General features: G+C 40.3%; 1 protein-coding gene and 1 long non-coding RNA gene across 2 annotated transcripts in view; both read left to right on the top strand.

The window, feature by feature from the left end:
• The window catches only part of LOC124413421 (dipeptidase 1-like), a 1,027,592-nt gene that overhangs the window by 97,469 nt on the left and 910,497 nt on the right, over positions 1 to 19,626 (top strand). The gene's annotated exons all lie outside the window — the stretch shown is intronic.
• On the top strand, positions 1,076 to 11,023 carry LOC124413429. Its single transcript, XR_006929871.1, has 3 exons — positions 1,076 to 1,086; positions 5,820 to 5,829; positions 10,899 to 11,023. It is a non-coding gene; the product is annotated as an uncharacterized LOC124413429 (long non-coding RNA).

Below are 19,626 nucleotides of genomic sequence, written 5' to 3'. Positions count from 1 at the left end.
GAATAAAACCAAATGTAGTGACCGATAATATTTTGGTACGCATGAGCTTTGTACATCTAGAAATATAGCTTATCGTACGTTCATTAAACTGTTTTAGTATAGCTATCCCCATACAGTTCTTATTTTGCTGCATGACTAATAATTTTATTATAATTTGATTTATTTCATAGTGTAACATCGGAACGACTTGTAGAACTATCTCATCTCATCAAACAGACATTTCCTACTGAGGTTCCAGAGGCCTATTACATACCGTACCAGAATAATACAGCCACTCAAAAGAAGACCTGTGCCAAGGGAAAATTAAGTACTAGGCTTGGTCATCGTCGCTCATTTCTTATTCACTGTGGTGCTACCGATAGCCTGGAAGGCACGAAACGAAAATTTCGGGAGCAATCTGCACCTGTTCGTTTGGCATTCCATAGTCACTTGGAAAGTAACGGTGATTAATTTCAAACATTTATCTTTCTCATGGCAAGACCCTAGTGAAACTTGTCCACAGAGCAGGTTTCCATAGTCAAAAGTTATAATACAGAACCCAGGTCCTCTAAAACTTGATTTATTTTTTTGAAAATAGCAGTACTGGTGTACACTGATAAAAAGCAGTGGCTCGTATAACAAACTAAATGATAGCTGCTTGCAGGCCAATTATTGCTAACTGTTGTCAGAACCAGTGTCGCTCTATCTCGTAGCTTTTTTGCCTCCATTCAAATATTTTCATAGAACGTAAAAACTTGATAGTTTTTTCAATTAATATGATAATGAAACTACAATTTTATTTTATTCAATACCTACTATTCAGTCTTTATTATTTCAGTAGGCCGAAAAAAAAATTAAAAATTCACACCTCCTGCGATGAAACTTGAACCTTTCGCAGTACCTTTCAATGAGGTTTTGCCAAAAGGTCCTTGCGTCTCAATTTTCATCGCAGAAAAAAAGTTTAAACTTTCTGCGATGAAAGTTGGGACGCAAGGAACTTTTGGCAAAACCTCATTAAAAGGAACGGCAAAATGTTTAAGTTTCATCGCAAGAGTCTTGATTTTCTTTTCACCCACATTATAATGTGGGTGATTTTTTTTTCTCAGTGTATACAAAATGTCAACCCCATCCAATAAACATTGGAGAATAAAAAAATCTTTCGGCAAACTCCTTTCGCAGTCGTGCGGGGAGGTACATTCATTGTACTGAATCCATTTTTTAACTAATTCTCACCAACTTTCATCAACTAATTTATCGATAAATAATACGCATAAAATATGTAATCAAATTATTATTTGTAGAGTGTTCTGCAGAAGATTATGACAAGAAAATCGAGTGGCTTAAAAACCCAATAGATCCGTGGTGCACCGTTGAAAAATATTGGTCAGAAACATCGAAAAGAAGAATAAAAGAACTTAATGATACCCAGAATTGTTCGAGCGAGATATATATGACCGATTTCCCTTCGTTGATGCATCCTATCACTGGCACTCTCTTGGTATTCATACAAAATATTCTAGCAAAATTCGAACTCTGACATTTCTATTCATGAACATAATTTGTAATTGATTTTATATCTTTAATATTGCCGCATTGATATCTAGATTGAGATTGATTTTACTCAAATATATCCAGAGAAGACAGACATATTATTCACAGAGTACTTGTCATTTGAGAACGAAATTTTGACCTTTTGCAAAACAAAAAAAAAAAAGAAACGCCCAGACAGTAGTATCAAGATTCTAATACGGGTGATAGACGAAAATACCAAAAACACCAACGATGGACAGCAGTCACCAGATAGAACGACGCTGCACTTTTTAAATTCGTCATCAAAGCGATACCACCTTGAAACTCAAATATTATTCATGTACACATCTACTCATATAGATTTGAACAGTGCCGCTACACTTCTGTTACTTCCATTGTTGTTACCACCGCCAGCGGCAACGAAAACATCGAATGCGATTCGTCGTCCCAGCAAAGTTGAAGTACAGAGCGAGTTTTTGCTTTATGTAAAGGTACGAGAGTCTCATAAACGATGTCTGTTCGTTGATGTAAATGGGGTTTCAAATGAAATTTTTTTTTTCCATTTTTATGGGTGCATAATGCAGTGCAAGCCAAAATAATGAGGACGTATTTTTTTTTTTTCGTTAAAAATGATAATTTTTCATTCTATTGGTGACTGAATTTCACTGATTTTAATATATATATATATATATATGTAATGTTGGTGGCGGTAGTTAAGAAATTGGGCAACTCACAGGATGATATTCAAGTCAATTATTTATTAATAGTGGAAAAGTGTCGGCTACAACTGGGGTTCACAAAATCAATCCGCGCTACTCGACGGACAAATGAGGACTGATGATGTTTTCGAGAGTGGTCCGGCTTATATTTCTTCCCAATAGTTGTATTTCTCCCCACTAGGCTTAGACTGGTGGGCTGTCGTTAAGCCCCGGTACGGATTTAAGGTATTGACGTGAATCGGGTTAGACTAGACCGTCTTTCGTCTTACATATATATATATATATTGTAACGGGCTTTTTACTTCACTCGGGGGAAAGCGGGGTCGGCACAGAGGCTCGTTTACAAAAATGGCGTTGGCCAACACGGCAATAGAAAGATGAAAAAAATAAAGGTTGACGGCACTGCAGAACAGGTGTTGGGCGCCAGGCTCGAGAGAGCCGTAAGAGTATACACTCTTACCAGATTCGAAATTTACCGTCCAATAGTATCCGTTCGCCGACTCGAACGGCGAACCAAACTCACACCACCAAATCTCAAAGCGAAACTATAGCAGGGGCAAGCACACACAAAAACAGCCGACTAGCTAGCGGTGAGGGGAACGTGGGCGCGAAGGTGAAATAGTATAGATGATAATCGAATGATTATAGATGTAATTACCAGCATTTATTAACAAACAGCGCCGTTACGGCAAGGCAGAAGGCAACAGGCAATAAAATAGTTACACGGCAAGCGGTCTTATCGGTGGCGGTACGCTTCGATACAATTCAAAAATAAATAAAAATAAAACCAAATAGCATAAAATATAACACAGCAACAAAATTCAACAAGTCAATAGAACACGGCAAAATCAAGCAGTATAAGCTAGAAGCGACGAGCGGCAAGCGACCAAGATAAGCGAGTAATAAGCGGCATAAAATCAGTAACAATTCAATAACTCATGCGACTACGGACTCGTGGTGAAGCAAGTTCGTTAACAATTTCAAAACTCCAACCAAGGCAGAACAATTCTAAAAACAAGCTTGCTAACAATCTAAAGGCTTCACAAACACGAGATAATCCTCCTTCACTTTTTCTATATTATCGGCACGGTCGCCTGTCGCTGCTTGACGGTGGTAGTTACGCTCGGCAACGACGGCACGGGCGCACACACTCACTCACAGATTCTCTCTCTCTCTCACACCCACGTACTCGGTACGCGGCCGGGAAGCGGCACGGTACACGATCTATTACAAAGTATACGCTACAATAAAGCGGCAAAAGATTAGCGAATGAACAACCAGAGTATCTTATCGTAATTAGAATAAATCAAGGTAGCAATTAAAATCAGAAATACAATTGAATAGAAAAGCTTAGCTACCACGAGGCTCACGGGCTTTCACACAAAATGGCCGACCGAAGCCGGCCGGCAACCTGTTGCAAAAGGAAAAATGGCCTGAGGCCGTTGAGAATCTATAGCCAGCGAGATTCGGGGTAACGGCAGCCTACCTTTTCACGGCACACAGCGTCCTTTCTCAACAAACGGCAGCTACTCCTGCTTCAAGCGGTACACCAGAGGACTCGATTTCCAATTCTCGCAACTACTACACAGTCTACTAAATAGCCTTTATCACTACGATGCACTACGTGGCTGTTAACGACGCAGCGCAAGGGAGAGTGAGGTGGCCGCCGGCCCTCGGCGATCGCGATCCCGCGGTGGCGCTACGGGAGGGGATGATAAGTAGATTGGCGAGAGACCGGCGGAGCCTAGGCAGCCGGTCTGTTCGCCGCGCTGTGCTGCGGGTTGCGAGGGTGGGCTGGCGAAGGTGGAAATGTCCTGTCGGCATCGGCGAGCCCAGGGGGAGACTGAGTCCGGTTATTTGTGGGTGCCGGGTGGCAAGGCCGGTCTTATCGGAGGCTCAGGTGGAGGCAACTCGACCCCTGGGCGGCAGCGGCAGCATGTCCTTGGCGGCATCGAGGTCCGAGCAAGCAACAGCGCGACTACTGGGTCCGGGGCTTCGAACTCCGCGCCGGTCGTCCTGTGGTCCCTCCGCGTTTCCCGCGACGGCAGCGCAGGGTAGTCGTTGGATGGCGTCGGCATTGGCGGCGGCAGTGGCGGCGGCAGTGGCGGTCACCTCAGAGAATGGGTTGGGGGAGTAACAAAAAGCATTAGCAACAATACATGAATCTTAAAGCTAACTCTGGTTGTTCATTGGCGGCACGGCAGGACTCTCCCTTGCTCTTTAAGAGCGCTTGACGCGGCCGCCTGGGAGTGGAGGTGCGGGTCGGTGACGGGCTGGTAGACCCGCCACGTCACAATATATATATATATATATATATATATCTATATATATATATAGATATATCTTAACATGGATGACGTCACAATGTTATAGTTTTCTATCTGTTATATTAATGGAAATTTTGATTCAATCATAAAATAAAAAATACGTCCAAAATGTTTTTCTCCAATCTACGAGAATATGAAATAAAAAAATTTAATTTGAAACCCCAATTTTACGCAATCATTTCAGTATATTTGTGTACTTGCAGAGTATTGAAGAGCTAGAAGCAGAACTTTCTTTACGACGGGAAAGAACTGTTACGCGTGGAGAGCGTGAACAACCACTACCTGTAATTGTCAGCAAGACACTGCAAACCATCGAAGAGTGTTACGTCTGTATCAATGACGTAAGATACCAGGTTCCTTCAGCTCTCAAAGCTATCGATGTAACTTTTAAAAGCTTTTATGTTTTACAATTAGACTACCCGAAGAACGCTCTATTACCTTGGATGGTTATACAGCGTCGATTCTATGGAATTCAGGGGGAAACAGATATTACGGTTCCTTGCGTTTCAAAATTTGTTGGGGAACTTGAACAAATCAGTCATCAAAAATCAGATTACACATAGCTTACATTCAAAATGCCACTCTGTTTTTTGTGTCCACATACCGCGTCAATCAGTCACTTGGAGCAACACTTGAGACTAGTGCATAATTACAGTGACGGCGAAAAATTCAGGTGTAGCGAGGCTTCATGCTCTCGCATGTACAATACTTTTCATGCTTTTAAAACTCATTGGCTAACAGAACACGACGATTCAAATTCAGTAATATCTAACGCAGTCCCTAGCACGTCAGCTGTTACTTTTGCGGCGAAACCAGTTGTTGCAGTCGATATCCCATTTTCTAAGTCATCAATACAAGATAAGAAAGACGGCGAAATTTCAGTCTCTAGCTGTTTGAGTGACTCTGTTCCTAACCTAACGTCAAAGCGACAGACGATATGCGTAACGAAAATTCGGAAAACGTTAGAAGATACTGTACTTGACGAATGCTCGAAAATAAACAGTTCGTGTTCTCGATTTCAAAACCAGCTCTTTTTTAACTCGAATAAGGCAATAGTAAGCTCTGGATTGAATGCTATCGAAAAAGAACTCAACATCAAGTATAATAGCGATCCTAAATCCTCTGAAATATTAAAAGACGTAAGTGTTATGTTTGATACGTTTAAGGGAATCTTCAAGAAACTTGATACCAAACACAAACGCATGGAGTCACTTAAAACAGCAACAAATTTTATTGAGCCGATTAAATTTGTGGTTGGTGAAAGATCTCACGAAGTAAAACGTACTCATGATGGTCAGATCAAAGCAAGGAAAGAATATGCTACGGCAATGTTATTTCCTTTAAGAGAAATGTTAAGAAAAATTTTCGAAATTCCAAACGTCTATGATCTCGCATTTACATACAAAGAAAAATTAGAAAAAGAATCAAATGTAATTTCAAATTTTGTCCAGAGTGTTTTGTGGAAACATACTATAATGAATCTCGAATCAAAACAAGTGCTACCTCTCTTTCTCTACTTCGACGACTATGAAACGGGTAATCCTCTTGGCAGTCACGCAGGACAAAATAAACTAGGTGGGGTTTATATATCACTGCCTTGTTTTCCACCACAATATCAGTCCTGTCTCTCATCAATATTTCACGCTTTGCTCCTTTACTCCAAGGATAGAGAAGAGTTTGGAAATTTTGCAGTCTCGAAAATTAATTGATGAATTAAAGTTTCTCGAGTCAAAGGGAATTGAACTTGATTTACCACAAAGGAAGACCACAGTTTTCTTCAAATTAGGACTGATAATCGGGGACAATTTAGGGCTTCATTCATTGCTAGGCTTTAATGAATCTTTTAATGCGAATTATTCGTGTCGTTTTTGCAAGATGAATAAAATTCAGCGATCACTAGCAACTATGGAGGATAAAGCATTTATGCAAACAGTGAAATCTTACCAAAGAGACCTTCAATTGCAAGATCCTAGTCGCACAGGAATTAAGGCAGATTGCATTTTCCATTGCCTAGTCAATTTTCGTGTAACAAAAAATATATCTGTCGATATTATGCACGATTTGCTCGAAGGTGTGTGTCTCTTTGATATAATTGCAATACTTGAATATTATATATACGAGACTAAGCGATTCACACTTGAAGAATTGAACACATATATGAAGTCGCACAAATATGGAATAGCTAATAGCACTAACATTCCACCCCCAATTTCGCCTCAAAATCTAAAAAACGATAATATACAAATACTATAATACTAATATACAATATAATATATAAGTATGTCTGCAGCTGAAATGTCTAATTTTTTTTTAAATTTGGGAATTCTAATTGGTCCCTTGATACCACATGTTACGTGGGAGGGTGAACGTGTGGAGAGCGATGAAAGTTTATGACTATTAAAGATAATAATCAATTATGCACCCACGTAACAGCGCTGAATAAAAATTAAAACTAAGAAGGACCTACCTTTCGGTACGCCGGTATTTGTAGGATCGTGTTACTTTAGTCCTATACAGGGCTGTGAGCTTTGTTTAAATAGGTTGAGGCTAATTCTAAAATTGGGGAAGGTCGTCGTTCAAAATAAATGGTGATTTTGAGTTAACTGGTAAAAGAGAATATGTATAATTCAAACGATAGGTAAATGTAATTGGTAAATTGATAACAATGAACAAAGGTTATATTAACGATTAAATTTTGAGAAGACGGACTATTCGGATTCTTAAATGGTTACGGAAATGAAACAAAATAGAAGCTTGTACCAAGAACATCTATATTGAACGCGTATTAATACTATATGGTCTTTTAAATTTTTGTATCCTTCTTTCTTTCTATATTTATGAGATTGGTAAACTAACGTGCCAATTGGATTGGCCCGCGGAAGCACCCGTCACTAGAAGTGTTTCTGATAATTTAGAATTAATGATAATAGCCGTTGAGGTTGAGTCGGGAGAATCACTCTCGGGATGTGCAGGAGCACACGGACGACAACCTTACGTCTTTCTAATAAAACCAACAAGGTCGTGTCGGGAGAATCGCTCTCGGGATGTGCAGGAGCACACGGACGACAACCCTGTGTAAAAGACTTTGTATACGTGCTTCCGCCGGTCAATGCAAACAAGTTTTATGAAATCACGTTATGAAAATTCGTGGTTAATTACAATGTTGAAGTGGCTTAGATGCTGGGGCCGAGCTGAAGATTGGAGAATCACTCTCGGAATACCCAAAGGATATTTTCCACAACTAGGCTCCAAATCTAATATTGTTTCTTATAAAGGTTCTTAGAAAACAACATGCGTCTCGAAGATGGCAAGAAAAGCTCACCACCAACTCTTGGTGTTTAATTGAAAGATAATTTTGATGGTTTGGTAAAAACAAGAATTTGAAAAGTGTTGGTGAACGCTGCTCGAATTGACTTATCTTTTGATGTTGGTGACGACGAGATTGAGAGCCGTCGGATCGTGTCGTTGGTAACTGGAGCAGAGCCTCACCTCAGATGTAGACGAGTATTCGGGTTTCGTAGAAGTTATTTGGTGGATTATTAATATGGTTTGTCGTGAAGTTACTATTAATTATTTTAGTCAAACACTTAAACTTTACCTGATTCTTGAGAATCAGGGCGGAGCTTAATTTGATTTTAAATTGAAGGAAATGAATATCATAAAAATGTCTATTCGTGAAAATAAGAGAGTTAGTACAGAAACAGGAAAGAAATGAAGTTAGGTGATAGAAAGTCTTTGCAATTCACAGAACAAATTGAAAGCTTTAAGATGACGAATCAGCTTGGTACTTTAGGCCGGTCACAACGAAGATTTTCCGAACACTACTATCGACCAGAAGGGCTGACCCGGGTTGACGTCCACGCACCACGCGACTTGACAGACGAAAGACATTGTTTCTTGGGCCTGACGGTCCAAGAACCCTCGGTGCAACTAAGTACAACGGTAATCAGCCAATGGGGTGCAAGGGCGACCTCCCGGTGCCAGAATCGGCATGGTCAGGGTTTTTCCGGGTCCGACTCGAGTGTTAAGACGGTGTTCCGACGATTCTCAATCTCGTCGGTTACATACTATAACTATGAGCAAAAGATATGTAGGTGTAATTCTCACACATTCGAGCAGACATCTTAATAAATAGCCTATTTTAACTTGGTACATATTGTATAATCGGTTTAGCCTAATTATTAATAATTATAATTTTGATTTAGAAAAAGAAGATACTTTTGGGCTGAGTGCCACTGCGTTTCATGTCCGCACTTCAATTTAGGTTCTTGGTACCGCTAAATAACCCTAAACTAAAACTAATACTGAGGCTCTGCGTTGCTTCCTCTAAGAGCGGTGGAAATCCCCTGTTTAGACAATCTGTTATTTTAGCGCTGTTTATTGCGCTGCAGCTTATTCACAAATGTTCAAGATGTTTTATTGAAATAAGCCGTCTTTGGTCGCTATGTACGATTGAACAAAAGGTTCGCCTAGGCGGTACGTCGGGGCGTAACATCCCTCCCCACTTAGAAAAAGTCAACGTCCTCGTTGATGTATATTAATAAAAATGAAGCATGTATACAATTGCTTAAGGTTATATCTATAAAAATCCTATAAGGTAAATATCTTATTCTATTTGACGTTTGTGTCCTATCCACGACAGAGTAGCCGGCGGCAGAATTTCTCTCGTTGATCAGCAATGCTGGTCAGCCGGTTTCTCTTGTGAATAGAGGATTCTTCAACTATAATGGGTGAGGCATTCATGGGATTTTACTTTTTGCTATCGAAGAGTTCGGGTATCGAACGGAACACATTAAGTGTTTTCTAAACATTTTGGAGTTGTCCAGTAAGATTGTGATTGCGAGGATCTCGTGAATTGTGCGGCCCTTTTTTTTTCTTTTCGGCGGTGGATTCTACTTTCGGTGATCGGTTAGGCTAATTAGCCGAAACGTTGTTATTGTTTCCTACTTGTCGTGCGTGTCATTTCTACGGTGAGGTTGCTGTTAATGTTTCTGAAGGATTCAGTTGGCGTGAGACTGACTCTCGGTAATCAGTTGAACTGATTAGCCAATTTTCCCCATCACATGAACATGTCTATAAATTTTAAATTAAATATGCATATTTTCATCAGCATTCGGCGCTACTGGAAATCAGGTGTATTGTGTCCTCTGGCTGGTGATCGAGGTCTGCAGCATTTGCTCGTAGAGAAGGCTTAGGTTTTAGTAGCCTTCTGGTGGATCCAGTAATATGTAGCCCACTGATACTCGTGGTGGTCCACCTCCGTAGGTGTAGGGTGAGTACCTTGGCAGCGGATCCTCATCGATGTTGGTTGACGAGCAGACATTTTGGCAGTACTCTGAAGTGCTGCGGTGTATCGGCAACCGGATCGACATCCCTTTTATGTGCCCGTAGGTTTCCGTCACCTCAGGAGAGTGATGTTTCCCTGGGTTTCTTTGGAAAAGGTTCAGTCTGGACTCGAACAGCTTGTAGACTGCATACAGCCACTCGTACTCGCCTTTTCTCCTGTTAATTTTTGTAAAATTTTTCAGCAGATTGCCGTTTCACATAAGTGTTTGCCGGAATTCCAATGGTCATATTTACTAATGTACTGTAGTTTTTGATTTCAATTTGGGAAGGAAGGAATTTCGAAAGAAAGGACGGGTTTTGAGGTTAACGTCATACTGGGTATTTGGGAAATTTCTGAATGGCCTCTAAGAGCGGATGGAGTTCAACGGTGAACGTTCATCCTAGATGTCAACTTCAAACTTAGAGCTAGTTACAGATGCGTATCCCTCGTTGCGGTTGGTCACGCCCCAGCCGATGGCGTTAATCTTAAAACTATTTAAAATTAAAGAATCTACGCATATTTTATATGAAAATTTCTTCGGATTGTTTCCGCAGGTCTTTTCGCATTGTACTCGCTTCTGGGCTCATCTGTGTCACCTCGGTTTCCACATGACCTTCCTCGTTACTGGTTCCGAAAATGAGTGCTCTTCATCTATTCTGCATGTTCTGACTCCTTTTATCCATTCAATAAGCCAATTCGAGTTTGTCTACATGTTTTACAAATCTCTCACCATTATTACCTTCCAACACCACGCTATTGTTTTCCAAGACCTTTATGATTTTATATGGACCCTGATATCGCTTGCTAAACTTCCCTTTCCTAGCCTCTATCTGAACGCGTACCATGTCCCCTGGCTTACCTTTAAAAGGATGTACTTTTCTGTCGTAATACATTTTCGACCTTTGCTTTGCCTGTATCAAATTATTAGCAGCTATAGTTTGCATTTCTTTCATTCTAATCATTAGATCATTGAGATAAGAGTTGTACGTTGGAGGATACTCGTTTGTCTCGAATGAGTTTGGACAGTGCGCTGTTCTTCCGAAAACCAATTCATACGGTGTAAAATTTGTGGCTTCATGAACTGCCGTATTATATGAAAACATCGCAAATTGAACTAGCTCATCCCAATCGTTGAATTCGTTTATGTAATGTTTGATATACTCAGTCAAAACTATGTGGCTGCGTTCTAAAGCGCCATTAGATTGCGGGCGATAACTTGATGTAGTTATGTGTTTAATTTTAAAAGCATCAGCTAATTTCTGTAATAAACTATTTACGAAACTTGTTCCTCTGTCTGTCAAAATTATTTTCGGTGTCCCGAATTGCAAAATCAAATGTTTCACCATCGCGTGAGCTACGGTTTCGGCTCTAATATTAGGCAAAGGCACGGCGATGCAGAATTTGGTCAAGTTATCTTGCATAGTTAAAATATGTTTATTACCATTAGTCGTCTGTGGTAATGGGCCTACAGTGTCGAGTGAAATTTTCTCGAACGGCTCTGATGGAGTGTTCGTTATCATCATTGGCTCCCTAGTTCTTACTCGAACCAATTTCTGTTCTTGACAACTTCCGCATTTTCTAATGAAATTGCTAATATCGTCACGCATTCGTGGCCAATAAAACCTTTCCCTAATCCTGCGGTACGTCTTTGTCATTCCCTTATGTCCTCCGATCACTCCCGCGTGTAATTCCGCTATTATCTCAGATCTAATATCTGCTGGAGGTACACTACATGTTCCAGTACAGATGGTAATGTCTACGTTTTCGTTTTCAAAAGTGTCTAGTAATAAGTTTGGCCAGATATCTGTTGGTAGTTCGTCGGTCGTGTCTCCTGATTTTGAAATTCTGAAAGTTTTGATTTCCAGATCAGACAATATCCTTTTCAAATTTTCCAGTGCTAGTTTTACATTCTGTAATTCAATTTTATCAAAGTATTTCTTTTTGATCACAAGGCTAAATACTCTGTACTTTCCTTGCGTTGTTACAATAATCTGCCCTAACTTTGGTTTCGCATCGCGTTGTTTGTCGGGGTTTATAATCTCTAAATCACCTAGCAGTCTGCTAATTGGTGTTGCTAGTTCTGAATCTATGGAAGTGAAATGGACATAATTATCTTTTACGTATGTTAAATTCTCTCTACTTAGTGAAATTTTTCCTCGATTAGTGCGAGTTGCAGCTGGTAAATTTGAATGTTGTCTCACCTCTAGGTCTGGTGGTATCCTTTCAGTAATTTTGATACTGTTTGTTATATTGGAACTTCCTAACTCTGGTTGTAAGCGTCTTGGCGTCTTAGTGACCTTATTCTGTATTAAAATATCCCCTGTCTCATTCGATTCTGGTATCATACTTAAAGGATACGGAGTCGAGAGTGCTATTGGTCGGGGAACAACTAAAGGTGTTGGTATAGTCGATTTTTGAAAAGGTCGAGTGACTAAAGATTCATTCAAATTACTCTGACTGGTCCCAGTCTTGTCAGCCTCGTCGCTACTGCCTTTATTACTCCTCACTCGTTCTATAAATCTTTCAATTTTGTTATTTAGAATTTCGTCATCTGTCTCGTCGAGTTCGTCTAGTACTTCGCGAGCTAATTCCTCTAAATTTTCGCCTTCCGATATAGAACCTGGTAGTTCTATGCCTTCCTCATCTACATTATTTATGATACTCCTCTCATGTAATGATTTGTCAAAACGGTCAAAAGATTTCCGTAACTCTGCTGGGTCTATCAGTGGTCTTCTGACCCTATATTCTCGTTCTATTGGCAGGAATACATCGTCATCTGACTCGTTATCTATCCGTGTAGACTTCAATTCGATTGCTATATTTTCGGGCTCTAAATCAGATTCATCGTCCGCGTCAGTATTTGCGTCTGTCTGTAAGTCAATTTGTTCCTGTTCTACCGCGTCTCGCGATGTGGTCGTTTGTTCTGACCTTAAACTTGGTAGTACACTACGTTGTTTCCGGTAGGCCGGCGGTTCGGAGGATTCATCATCGGATGAATCTGTCGAATCGGCCTCCGGTATCAGATTTAGATTTTCCCTAATTCCTGTTGTTGTCTTCGCCCGCGATCGCGTTCTTGATGCAATCGCATCTGTACCTAGGTCAACTATCTTTTGATATTCGTACCTTGGCTGAAACGTGTCGTCAGCTGACTTTCTGGTATTGCTAGATGAGCTTGATGCAATAGTTGGTCGATTACCTTTCGCTGAGGAAACTGATTTCGCAATTGGTCTTTCAAATTTTGACGATGGTAATTTTGTAGGATTCGAGTCAATTGGTAAAATCCGCCATTGGTTATGTTTCGGCTTAGGTCTAATAACTGGTAACGGGTTGGTAATAGCAAATATCGTTCTAAGACTTTGGTTCTCTATCAAGGCTAAATTTGTACAGGCATAAATTTTAATTCCTGTTCCTCCGAAAATATATCGTAGCATGATTCTCACCTTGTGCCATTCCAGTTTATCCAAACCGCAACCCATTCTAGGTATCCGAATTGACTTTACTGAATCGTCTTCTAGAATTTTCCGGAAATTTACCAAACTACGGTACAAGTCTTCGTAAGTAGGTTTATCCCAAAAGTTTAATTTAGTCATAATGTAATAAATTTTGTGTTCCGGTAATTCTAATTTTGCTACTGAGTGTAAATCGGCTTGACTAATGAGATGATCCGGTACACCGTACCGTTTTCGGAAGTCGGCTGCAATGCCGGCTTTCATCTCTAGATCCGCTGAAACTGTATGCGCGTAATTGTCGAGTTTGTCGAAAACACTCTCATCTATTTCTATAATGTCTGGATTTTTAATATCTGCTGTTTTAATAATTTTTAAGTAGTCTGAATATTTTGGAAAATCATCTATTGATTTGACTATAAAATCACTACTGTCACTATCGTTATCGGTTGAGTCCGACGTTTGGTTGTTTTCATCGGTGTCGGGAACTGGATTTCGCAAAAGCGCATCCGCGTTGACATTCAATCGTCCAGCTTTGTGATTAAATTCATAATCATAATTTCTAAGTTTAAGCCTCCATCGTACTAATCTTTGTCCCGGATCTTTATAATTGTCGATCCATTTTAATGGTTCATGATCACTGAAGAGTTGGAATTTTCGGCCATAAAGGTAAGGTCGAAATTGGTTAACAGCATATACGACTGCGAGACATTCTTTTTCAGTTGTAAAATAATTTCGTTCTGCCTTGTTCAGAGCACGAGACAGGTAGGCGACAGGCATATCATAGCCCTCGACTTCCTGACTCAAAACTGCTCCAATGGCATAGTCAGATGCATCAGTAGTCAAAGTGAAAGGTTTATCAAAATTTGGATATTGCAAAATTGGTTGTTGACATAAAGATTTTCTAAGGATTTTAAAGCTTTTCTTTTGATCTTTTCCCCAATTAAAAGGTGTTTCCTTTTTCAAAAGTTCAGTGAGTGGCTTAGCTTTAGCCGCAAAGTCTTTTATGAAGCGCCTGTAATAGCCAGCGAGTCCAAGAAATTCTCTAATATTTTTCTGAGTTTTGGGTGTTGGAAAATTTCGAACTGCAATTATTTTCTTCGGGTCCGGTTTAACTCCCGATCTGCTAATTATGTGGCCTAGATATGCGACCTCGGTTTTCAAAAATTCACACTTATCCGGTTGTAAAGTTAATTTTGCTTCTTTTAATTTATTGAATAATCGTCGGACCTTTTTACCGTGTTCCTCCAGATTCTTCGCGTAAACCACTATGTCGTCCAAATAAACGAAAACTTCGACGCCTTGCAATCCGCGTAATGTTTGGTCCATTAACCGTTGAAATGTCGCTGGCGCATTTTTCAATCCTTCCGGCATTCTAACGTATTCGTAATGACCGTTTGGTGTTGTGAACGCGGTCTTGGCTCTATCGCGTGGATCCATTTCAATTTGTTGGAAACCGCTAGCAAGATCAAAGGTTGAAAAATACTGCGCCTCACCGAGATGATCTAAGATATCGGTAATGTTCGGCAATGGATACGCGTCTCCGATGGTCTTTTCATTTAATTTTCGAAAGTCTATCACCATGCGCCATCTTGGTTTTCCCGCTGAGTCTGGTTTCTTCGGTACAATCCACACAGGTGAATTATACGGCGAGTTTGAAGGAACTATTATTCCGTTATCGATTTTGACTTTAATTTGATTTTCTATTTCAGTTTTATGAACTGGAGGAAAACGATACTGTCGCGTGTTGATTGGAATATCATCTGTAGTAGGTATTTGATGTTTAATACCGGGTGTAAATTTTAATTTATCCCCGGGTAGATGGAATAGTTCCGGAAATTCCTCAATGATATCTAACACGTGTTCGTGTTCCTCTTTGTTTAAATGACCTAAATGTAATTTTGATTGAATTTCCTCAAATCGGTTGGTCGTTACAGGTTCAATGCTTAACTCATCTGAACTAGAATCAAAATATTCACGTTCTTCAGGAAAATTATGATATTCAAAAGGGGTCAATTCCTGTGGTGGAATCTCTATTTCGATATCCTTGTCAAGAGTATTTATCGCCAGGACATGGCACGCGCCATCCTGAACCGAGACGGCAGCCTCACCAATGTATACGCCTTCGATGGTTTCTATGCGTGGTAAATAGGCTTCGTTTCTGCCGCAGCTGATGACGTCAATGCCAATGGCTTGTTTCGTTCTCGCTTTAATTTTGTAAAATCTTTTCCGCGGTTTTGTTTCTAAATCAGAGTCTGAATCGTCCTCATGTCCAATGAATCGAATCGGTTTTATCGGCGCTGTTTCCATGACTATCGTATTGTGTGTAAATGAAATTTCTGCCTTTCGTTCACGCAAAAAATCTTTTCCCAAGATTCCGTCACAAGGTAATGGAAATGTGGAACGTACCACGTGAATTTTACTTGGATAATTTTGAATTGTTAAATTCGCAACTCCTAAGGTTTGGATTTCTTCAGTTGTTATTCCCGTGATAATTGAAATTTCGTCGGTGCAAATCAACACGTCAGGATGTAAAATCTTTGCCTTTATTAAACTGATATCTGCGCCAGTGTCGATTAAGAATTCGCCTGAGTGATTTTTTAATTCTGGAGCTGTTATTCGAATTAACGGCGATTCTCGATTTGGTCCGCACGAGTAGACTCTCCGGACGGCGGTTCTGCAAACCGTACCGTCGGCTGACGCTTGGGCATCGCGCTCCTCGCCGTCGCGTCGGTTCGGCGAGTCGCGTTGGAGTTTAAATTCTCATCATTTCTTCGCGGAGATGGTGATCGCGCTCTGTTATTTGAATGGTTGTCATCATATGCACGCGAGAAGGAGTTTGGTGAATTCGGTCGGTAATTATTCCGATTTTCCGAGCTTGGTCTGATGTTTTCGGCCCACCTTCCAGTTGGCGATATCGATCTAGACGATGAAGTTAATACCGGTCGCTGCATAAACGGGGATGAATTGGGCATCGCTGGTATGTACCCATGAGGTGATACACAAGGGCAACCCATCGGTGGATACACGTGAGGTGGTGTTTGGTAGTAAAACGGTTGTTCATACCGAGTATTCGAATTATATTGGGGTGGGTAAAACCCATGTGCCGCGGGTGCATAAAAACCATGTGGCGCGGGTCGGTAATACCCACGCGGTTCCGGCGATGACCTCCCGCTGGCGCTTGTCGTCGGGTACCTGCTATTTACTACGCTCGGCGACGGGCTCCTCACACGTGTTTCCCTATCCTCCAAAACCGGGTAATTCGAATATCTACGGTGCCTGTCATATACATCATATGGGACGGGGGAAACCGGTCGAGTAAATTGCACTCTTTGGGTTTCTTCCGAAGGGATTATCCCTTGCTCTATCCGCATTTCCGTTTTACTAGCTAATTCGTGTGCCTCTTCCAGGGTTTTCACTCGTCCCTCTACGTACCTGAAGATATTTAACGGTAATCCCCGCATGTATGCGTCTAAACCGCTTTCCTTCAAAGATTTTATTATTCCTTCTAGTTCCGGTGAAGGATATCTATCTTCTAGCGATAGTCGAGCTCCATGTACAAGTATATTGAGGCGGTCGTAAAAATCACTAACGTTCTCGTCGCGTTTCATCCTCAATGATGAGATTTCCTGCTGATAATAAGCGAATGTTTTATTCGCGGCGAAACGGTTTTTCAGATGTTTAGTTAATTCATCGATTGTATTGAATTTCTTCCCGTAAGTGCTATCTCGCGCTCTACCTTGTAATTTGGATAAAACGGCCTTTACGTACGCGGTTTCTGAATTCGGCGGGACGTATACCGACCCGTTGTGCACGTCTTGAAGGAAATCTTTCAACGGAATGTTCTTCCCGTCGAAAATGGGAATATTAGCGGTGCTCTGTTGTAACGCGAAACATTCTGCCATAGACGTCATCATCATGCTACTTGCGTCTAAGCCTGATACATTAGATCGGTCCGCGCTCTGATTCGGCATTTTGTATCGTTATTTAATAAAGTGATAATTTATTTACACAAGAAATTTGCGCTATTTTTAGCAAAAATTCAGCTCACAGATAGGTACACAATTGACCAATGGAAATTCGGCAATGTACGATAACAGGGTATACAATATATATATATGTATATACGATGGTACAATTTATAAATTACAGGTTTTCAATGCACAATATCTTACAAATCAAATATGCCTTAAAAAGAAAGGAAGATACGTTTCTTATCAATCGTTTGACCAATTTCAAAAGGGGTTTCAAAAATTCAAAAATTCAAAATCTCAAAAATAATTTTTTTTTTATTTAAACAAATCTCAGCTTAAGCAACAGTATCCCACCGCTGCCACCAAAACAGGATGTTACGTGGGAGGGTGAACGTGTGGAGAGCGATGAAAGTTTATGACTATTAAAGATAATAATCAATTATGCACCCACGTAACAGCGCTGAATAAAAATTAAAACTAAGAAGGACCTACCTTTCGGTACGCCGGTATTTGTAGGATCGTGTTACTTTAGTCCTATACAGGGCTGTGAGCTTTGTTTAAATAGGTTGAGGCTAATTCTAAAATTGGGGAAGGTCGTCGTTCAAAATAAATGGTGATTTTGAGTTAACTGGTAAAAGAGAATATGTATAATTCAAACGATAGGTAAATGTAATTGGTAAATTGATAACAATGAACAAAGGTTATATTAACGATTAAATTTTGAGAAGACGGACTATTCGGATTCTTAAATGGTTACGGAAATGAAACAAAATAGAAGCTTGTACCAAGAACATCTATATTGAACGCGTATTAATACTATATGGTCTTTTAAATTTTTGTATCTTTCTTTCTTTCTATATTTATGAGATTGGTAAACTAACGTGCCAATTGGATTGGCCCGCGGAAGCACCCGTCACTAGAAGTGTTTCTGATAATTTAGAATTAATGATAATAGCCGTTGAGGTTGAGTCGGGAGAATCACTCTCGGGATGTGCAGGAGCACACGGACGACAACCTTACGTCTTTCTAATAAAACCAACAAGGTCGTGTCGGGAGAATCGCTCTCGGGATGTGCAGGAGCACACGGACGACAACCCTGTGTAAAAGACTTTGTATACGTGCTTCCGCCGGTCAATGCAAACAAGTTTTATGAAATCACGTTATGAAAATTCGTGGTTAATTACAATGTTGAAGTGGCTTAGATGCTGGGGCCGAGCTGAAGATTGGAGAATCACTCTCGGAATACCCAAAGGATATTTTCCACAACTAGGCTCCAAATCTAATATTGTTTCTTATAAAGGTTCTTAGAAAACAACATGCGTCTCGAAGATGGCAAGAAAAGCTCACCACCAACTCTTGGTGTTTAATTGAAAGATAATTTTGATGGTTTGGTAAAAACAAGAATTTGAAAAGTGTTGGTGAACGCTGCTCGAATTGACTTATCTTTTGATGTTGGTGACGACGAGATTGAGAGCCGTCGGATCGTGTCGTTGGTAACTGGAGCAGAGCCTCACCTCAGATGTAGACGAGTATTCGGGTTTCGTAGAAGTTATTTGGTGGATTATTAATATGGTTTGTCGTGAAGTTACTATTAATTATTTTAGTCAAACACTTAAACTTTACCTGATTCTTGAGAATCAGGGCGGAGCTTAATTTGATTTTAAATTGAAGGAAATGAATATCATAAAAATGTCTATTCGTGAAAATAAGAGAGTTAGTACAGAAACAGGAAAGAAATGAAGTTAGGTGATAGAAAGTCTTTGCAATTCACAGAACAAATTGAAAGCTTTAAGATGACGAATCAGCTTGGTACTTTAGGCCGGTCACAACGAAGATTTTCCGAACACTACTATCGACCAGAAGGGCTGACCCGGGTTGACGTCCACGCACCACGCGACTTGACAGACGAAAGACATTGTTTCTTGGGCCTGACGGTCCAAGAACCCTCGGTGCAACTAAGTACAACGGTAATCAGCCAATGGGGTGCAAGGGCGACCTCCCGGTGCCAGAATCGGCATGGTCAGGGTTTTTCCGGGTCCGACTCGAGTGTTAAGACGGTGTTCCGACGATTCTCAATCTCGTCGGTTACATACTATAACTATGAGCAAAAGATATGTAGGTGTAATTCTCACACATTCGAGCAGACATCTTAATAAATAGCCTATTTTAACTTGGTACATATTGTATAATCGGTTTAGCCTAATTATTAATAATTATAATTTTGATTTAGAAAAAGAAGATACTTTTGGGCTGAGTGCCACTGCGTTTCATGTCCGCACTTCAATTTAGGTTCTTGGTACCGCTAAATAACCCTAAACTAAAACT

The sequence above is a fragment of the Diprion similis genome, chromosome 12 (genome assembly GCF_021155765.1).
Source record: "Diprion similis isolate iyDipSimi1 chromosome 12, iyDipSimi1.1, whole genome shotgun sequence".
In the NCBI taxonomy this organism is placed as follows: Eukaryota; Metazoa; Arthropoda; class Insecta; order Hymenoptera; family Diprionidae; genus Diprion; species Diprion similis.
Note: the sequence above shows the minus strand (reverse complement) of the source record. Positions and strands in the feature narration are given on the sequence as shown.